Below are 7,873 nucleotides of genomic sequence, written 5' to 3'. Positions count from 1 at the left end.
GCCACGCCATAGCCACGACTTTGGCATGAAGAGTAGTATTGTTGTTCTCGTTGTTATTATTTTTATTATGTATTCTGAGCCTGACACAAGTGAGAATGAGCAAGTACAGGAAGAATTCCGTGCCCTTCCTGGATCTGCTTCGCTCCAGGGCATAAGATTTCCCTTTATGAGTGTCTCCCTACTACCAGGAAAAGAAGAGCAGCTCTTATCACCAGAGAGGGGGAGCCCCTGAGGTGACGGTGTGGCGGAGGACCCACGAAAGCAACATTGCTTCCTGTGAGTCCCTGATTATTTCCTCATCACCTTGTCATCATGTGATTCCTGTAAAGCCCAAACTGCCTGTCCTTTGTTAGAACCATGCACGGGTATAAACCCCCAAGTGCAACCATATCTTTGAGCTTCACTTCTTTTCTGTGAACTTCTGGACATGGAAGTATTAATAAATACTTCTGCCTTTTCTCTTGTGAATCTGGCTGTTGTTAGTGCAATTCACAGGTTCCCAATGGCTGACCTAGCAGGGTGGTCTTTTCTCTCTGACAAAAGCATATCCTAAAGCTGTGGAAAGAATTGAAGTCAGGGCACATATTTTCCACAAAAATTACATTGCATCCTCTGAGACAGAAGAAAAGTTGCCCCAGATGTATATTCATACCAGTGTTGGTAGAAAAAAATATTAAGAAGTTGAAAGAAGTAATGGCCCCCACTTCTTTGATTAAATAAGAGGCGATCTAAGGGAGACCCTCTCTCTGCCTTTCTCACTGTCCTTGAATCACCTGATATAGAAAAGCTGGTTTCCTTGTTTCTCCTGTCTGATCCTGAATTATGCCTCTCTAAGCATAACTTAGTATGAGTAGTCTCATAAAGTCTTGCATTTATCCAGTAAATGAGAGCTAAAAGTTTTTAGAGATTCCTTTTCCACAAAAGAGCCCCAACCAGGGAGATGGCTCAGTAGAATAAGTGCTCGAGTTCAATCCCCAGTTCTGAAAAAAAGAAAAGAAAGAAAAAGAAAAGAGAGAGACTCACCTTATACTTGAGGATTTAGTGTCTGCTCCTGCTCTCTTTCTGTAAGATAAAATCTTTATGAAGGTTTTTACTCCCTCAAGTAAAGAGAGCCCTGTCAGTCTTCTCTACTGGCTATGCGAACATGTCTACACTTGCAGAAATCTCAAGGCAAAGTGAAAGAAAACTAGAAATAAAACCTGGCTTTAAGTTGTGTCTTCAGTTAATAAAAGCCTTTCATGTCATGGGCCTGTGTATCTACTCATTAGGAAGTCAGCCTAAATCTTAAACACGCTGAAGGCTGCAGCAGGAAGTGAGGAATGTGAAAATGCAAGTGAAAAAACGCCAAGGTGCCACTGTGCACTTCATCTTGCCTGCCTAAGACGAGCCACGGCCAACGAAACAAGCAAGAGGAGGAAAGTAGCACCTATTTGCCCTGAAGATGGAGCAATTTATTTCACAGTTAGCCTTGTAATCTGTTACTGTCTGATGGGCAAGGAAAATACAGTTTCATTATTTTCAGCCTTTTGACTTAATCTTCGGAGATGTCTGTTTTGGTCCTACCCAGGAAGCCAGAGTCTAATTCAAGAATGGAAACACTGGCACCCTTAGACAACGAGGTCCTCATTAACCCTCGATCTTTCATACTCTCTTTCACCATTTGCATCCCTCTGAGTTAGCGCACAGCTAGGAAGTCACTGTGGCATGTGGGTTGTATACAACCTGCAACATACAACATGGTGGGTTGTATGGTTCATGTCACGGAAGAGGCAAGCTCTTGGATCCACCAAGTGTCTTCTGGTCAGTGTTCCTGAGACTTCAGTGTGACACGATTTGCCTGGGTGTCTTTTCTTGGTGGTGGTGGGGGGGAGATGCCAGGAATCAGGCTCAGGGCCTTGTGCTTGCCAGGCAGGTACTGCGCCACTAAGCCACATCCCCAGCCTCTCCTGGGTGACTCTTCATAGGGCAGATTCTGAGTCAGTATTCTGCGTGGCACCTAGAATTCCATATCAACGAGATTCCAAGGCTAGTGACGCCGCTGGCCGTGGGCGGCAGTGGGCTGAGCTATCTGCAGACCGCTGCTGCGGGTCGTCTGTGCTGCTTTGCCTCCAGGTTGGTGAGCAGTGCAGTCTGACTTACACCATTAGCCTAAGGTGGCGTGTTGGTCCTCTTGCCGGCAGCCGTGGCCTCCTCCACCCAAGTGGAACGTCCTTGCACACTAGGGCATCTTTGTTTCTGCGCAGCTCTGTCCCTCTGGACCTCTCAAGGGGTTATGATTTACATCTAAAATATCCCCGAAGCTGTGTTATGTACTTGGACCAGCTGCACACAAGGAATCAGGTACTGCAGACATGCCCAGGGGAAGAAAGAAGGGGATGAAAGTGTTGCTGGAGAAAGGAGAGAGGGGAAGAAGCCGAGGATGAGAGGGGCTGAGCTGGGCTGTGGGCACGAGCAGATTCCTGTAGGGCGGGTGCACACTATGTGCTGCACACTTGTGCTAGTGAGCGAAACTCAGCTAAAAGAAAGGTTAAAAACAGAATGTCCCCTAAACCTCTCCTGTGCACAGGGGCAGGGCTTCTGGAAGCTGGCTGTGCTGAGGGGATGCTGCACTCAGCAGTAGCCTCATCCACTAGTGAGTTCAGCTGGCATGCTCTAGGAAGATGGAGCCTCCTCAGAGGAGGGCCCTGGGGTGTGACGGGGAAGGCACAGCTCCCTCCTGGCTCTCCCCTGAACTCTCTGCTTTCTGACTCCCGTGAGTAAGCAGCTCTCCTCTGCAGTGCCCTCTGCCCTGCCCTGCCCTGCCCTGCCCTGTCCTCTGCCCTTCCCTGCCCTGCCTTGGAGCCAGCTGACCATGGGCTGAAAACATGAGCCCAAATAAACCTCTCCTCCCTTGCATTGTGGGTGTCAGGTATTTTATTCCAGGATAAGATGGTGACAGAGGCATATTCTGATACCAGAGAAGTGGGATTGCTGCTGTAACTGTGCCCAATCATGTGGTCCCCAAGCTTTTGGAACTGGTCTTCAGGAGGAGTTTGGAAAGATTTGGAGATGCCAGTGGAAAAACTGTAGGATGCCCTAAGCTGGACTCCAGGGGAGATTCTTGCTGGAACTCAAGACCATAATGCAGGTGGAAATGCAGTCAGTGAAGACCAGGCTCAGGAGATTTCACTTAAAAACAAGTAATCCATTGACAATTGGATTTGAGAACATTTGAGTCAAGCTGTGGCAGAAAATTCGCCTACCCTTGCCCATGTCTAGAGACTTTTCAGGAGTCTGAGGTTAAGAGCATCAGAATACTAATCTGCCAGAAGACATTTCACCATACCCCAACATTCAGGCTGTATCATGGGTACTGCTGGAGATCTAAAGTGAAAAACAGGAGCAAAAGCTCATTTGAGAAGTTTGTAGAATCACCAGAAAGAAAGCACACAATGCTGGAGTAGAGCATTATTGAAAAAAGAAATTAGAACTAGAAAAAAAAAAAAAACCGCAAATACTTTCCCTCAGCAAAATATGAAAGATGGATTAAAGACATTCCAAAAATCTACAAGATCCCTACAATCCCATGTTCAAGGGTGGGAGACTGTAACTTTCATTTTAGAATATAGTCACATTACTTCCTCTCAAGAAGGATCACCTAGGAATTTGGCTCTCTGGCATTTATTTCATAGGGCCTAACCATGCAAGCTCTCACAGGACTCTGCAACCATGATCCAAGAGGGCCTAGAAACTGCTACACTTTGCAGCGAATCTTAGCAGCATCTACATGATACTGGTTTCACAAGTATGTAAATCAAAGAGTTGTGGGGCAAGTGAGACTTCCACTGAGAATTTAGAAGAAAGCCCATGAAGCCAGGAAATGTACTCCTGAGAAAGTAATACATAAAGCTGTGCTAGCAAAGCTAAACATGCTATGGAGACTCCAAGAATTTTGAGATGTCAGAAATGTGGACTAGCTGATGAGCTATGCCTTAGACAGTGAGCAGATTCACCCAAGAGAGAGGCCAATAGGGCGATAATTGGCAAAGCCGTACGGACAGACCCCCCCAAGACCTTTGGAGCACACGTCTTGCCGCTACGTTCCTCAGGTGGTGGACATGGAGCTACAGAATTTAATTTTGTCATGCGTGGTGTTGGTCTTGCTTTTATCCCACTTATTTCTATCTTCCTGTTTCTTCTTTTTGGAATGGGCGTGTTTACCCTATGACATTGCAGGGTGGACGCATTTAATTTTCTTTTGTGATTTGTACGGAGCTCACAACTAAGCACTGACTGGACTCTCAGAGGAAACAGTCTTGGGTTTTTCATCAGTGATGGAATTGTTAAACCTTAGTCAACTTTCAGAGAGGGATTAACTGCATTTTGCATAGAGAGATGCGCACAAGTCTTTGAAAGGGAGAGATTGTTAAGTCCTAGATCAGAAAACCCCTCCCACCTCTCATATGCACAGAGGCAGGGGTCTTAGGTGACTGTTGTGGGAGCACCATCCTCCGTAGGGGCTTCACCACTTACGAGTCCACATGGTGCACTCTGGGGAGGTGGGGTGGGTGGAGGTGGGCGCATCCCCCTCCCCAGTGCCTCCCCTCACGCACTGCTTCCTGTCCGCCTCGCGCACGCTCCTTCGCTCCACTGTGCCTCTTGCAGTTCCGTTTCCGCCTTGGAGCCCACCAGGCATGGACAGTGGCCATGAGCCAAAGTCAGCCTGCCTTACGTCGCGGTGTTGGGTAATTTATCACAGGGAGGAGGGAGTGACCAAGATATGGTACACCTACTCACCAGGACACAGGAGAATATCTGGGTTCGGTAGATGCCATATAAGCACAGGACCCGACAGCTTTGTACTCACCTCTCAAGATCCCTCGCACTGCTTTTGTGCCATCTCCTGCCATATCTCGGGAGAGGTGACATGTGGGACATCTTTGGGCTTATAGTTTTCTTCCATTGTGTGGGAAATACCATCAGCCTAGCCTCCATAATGTTCCCTTGTCTAGCTCTCTACATTAGTACCTCAGTCCACAAATGCTTTTGTTTGGAAACAATTTGGTTTGCAAACAGAAACATTTGACAAAATTTTGTTTTTGTTTGCAAACTCTGTTTCAAAGGACAAACATGACCACAGCCATCTTCCCCACACAAACATAGACACGACCATGTTTTCCAAAATTATAGACTAAATTAAGTGTGTGAACGTGGTGTCGCTGCATTTCTGATGTCTCATATCAGAGTTCAGCTTCAAAAACAAGAAGACAGATGTATAATGTGCCCAGGCTGCTCTGCCTCTGACTCCCTTCTTGCTGTAGTCCACGTGAGGGTCTTTTTTGTTCCTTTCTGTTTTGTCTGGATAGTGCCTTTCTGCTATACACTAAAGGTCTGTATCCTTCCAAAATTTAGCCTTATCCCAAGTGTGGTGGCATTTAGAGTAAGAGCTTTGAGAGATTACTGAATTTAGTTGAGGGCACTTGGGTGGCCCCTGTTGACACTGGTGCCCTTGTAGGAGACAGAAAAGAGACTGGGATTTTCTGTTTCTATTTGGCTGGCTGGCTGTATGTCCCTCTCTCCCTTTCTTTCTCTGTCTCTATGTCTGTCTCTCTGTCTCTGTCTCTGTCTCTCTCTCACTCGCTCTCTCTCTCACACACACACAGCAAGAGTACCGCCATTTTTGACCTAGAAGGAAGGCCCTGCACCTTGAACCGAACCCTAATGGCGCCCTGACCTCAGACTTGTACTCTCAAGAGCGATGAGACCCGAATGTTTGCGCTTTCACCCACTCAGTCCATGATATTTTGTTACTGCAGCATGAGCAAAATAAGACACTGTCTAAGCATAATTGAGTTCCATGGAGTCTAGCACTTTATCTGTTAAATGCAAAATAGAGAAATTTTAAAATTCCCTTACAAAAAGCCTGATTTTCGAGAGTTGCTATACGCTTTGCAACTCATCAGTCTCCTTAGTAAGTGGGATGTGTCCTCTTTTTGTCCGGAACAATAAGCCTCAGAGCTTATCCATGAGCTGAAAGGATGTAACAGAACACTGCTTAGGAATGAAACAAAATTATAATGGGTTGTTCTGCCAAATATAGTTACAGTAATGTTCATGGTATAGCTCATAAGTGTTCATTCATATAGCCCACTCCCCTTCTGACTTCAACATAACAGAATTTGCTACATTTCATATCCCAGCCCCTCCCTCTGGAGGGCAGTGTTACAGGGTAATGCTCGTGACAAGAGCTACTACAGTGCTGTTGGACCATTCCAGAGACTTAGCCAAGTGACTCAGGAGCTCTTCCAGAGGGCACCTTCGCTGGAAGTAGAAATCTCCGGTTCTTCCGGGGCTGGCCTTTGAACCTGAGCTTGACAGCTTGCCCTTCAGTTGGCAGTGATAACGGTAAGATATTTTTGTTGTTAAAGGCTTTTCCCACCAAGAGAACCTGGTTAATGCGTATGTAGGTCTTTAATTTTGATAAGGTCACGATCAATTTGTCTTTCTCTCTGTCTGGAACTCTCTTTCCCCCTTGTCTGCCTTGAAAATTCTTACTCCACTTTTAAATCAAAGGTGTAACATTTCGACTCTGTACAACTTTCCCTGAGTCCTCCCTTCCACTCAGTTCGACTCATACCCTACTTTGCCATCACTGTGTCTTGTGGACATCTCTGTTGCCATGCTATTCACTGGCGTCCTGAGCATTTGCCACCGTAACCACAGTGCCCTGGCTCATTCTCGCCGACCCACAGCCTCGCACATGGTAGGTGGCTGGCGAGCACCTGCCAGACGGTGACTGGCTGAAGGCACAAGTGAGTGCACATCAGCACTCGCGCCAACGCTCCAAGCCTGCAGGAAGAACGTGCAATGCAACACAAGACCGTGTCCTCAAGGCCCGCCTCGCACCCTGCAGCGCACTTCGGTGCACTTCTGGAGTTGAACTTGGAGGGGGCGACTACCTGCGGTGCGCAAGCATCAGCTGCCATCAGTGGTACATGTCCCAGCCCGCTCTCTATCCTTCCTCCAATGAAAGTGCAAGTTTACCAGAGCTTGCTGGGATTTGGCTTCCCATGAATTCTAGCAGAAGAACAGAGTAGACTAGTGCCAGACTGAGCCCTAAAGAAGAAAGAACAGAACAGAACACTTTTCCTTGTAATCTTCCTGTGAAAGACCACCAGCACATTTAGGTGTTTACTATGCGCTTGGCCTGAGCTTTTCATGTAATCATAGCCATTTCCCTTGGACGTAAGTCTTATTAGTGTGTCTTATTCAAAAATGAGCACCCAAATCTCATAAGAGATAATGCTAATTGTCCAAGACTGGTATTTTTTATGTGGTAGCAGAACTGAGACCTAAGTCCACCAGGCCTACCTGACACCAAAACCTCTTCTTTTAAGATGACAATATCTACCATGGATAAACCAGTAGAGAAGGAAGCAAAGGGGAAAATTAATTAAGCACTGACATTCATTGGAGGCAATGGACATCTGTCCAGCTTGCAGCCACCCAGCACCTTTGAACTCATTTCCTGTACTTGGGTAATTTTACTTCCCAAAGGTTGAAGGCAGGCACTCACCCGTGGGCCCAAAGGGCAGGTGTCATTTACCACACATGCCAGGGCTGGCTGAGTGAATAAATAATGAAGCTCAGAGAAATAGAAGCCACCACAAGTGTGCAGATCTCTACTAACTTCTATGGCAGTGCAGAGAGATTAACAGGCCAGACAGCAGACTTCCAGGGCCACGAAACTGAGGGACTATATGATTAAGGAAGTACTGGCCTCTCCTGTCAGGTAGCCAAGCACTGTGGTAACATGGTAGTATGACCTGGTTATGTATGAACTAGCTCCAGACAGACCTTCAGGCTTCATGGTTTGGAGGAAGGAATACAGCCT

The sequence above is a fragment of the Octodon degus genome, unplaced genomic scaffold (genome assembly GCF_000260255.1).
Source record: "Octodon degus isolate 3935 unplaced genomic scaffold, OctDeg1.0 scaffold00044, whole genome shotgun sequence".
NCBI classification, from domain to species: domain Eukaryota; kingdom Metazoa; phylum Chordata; class Mammalia; order Rodentia; family Octodontidae; genus Octodon; species Octodon degus.
Note: the sequence above shows the minus strand (reverse complement) of the source record.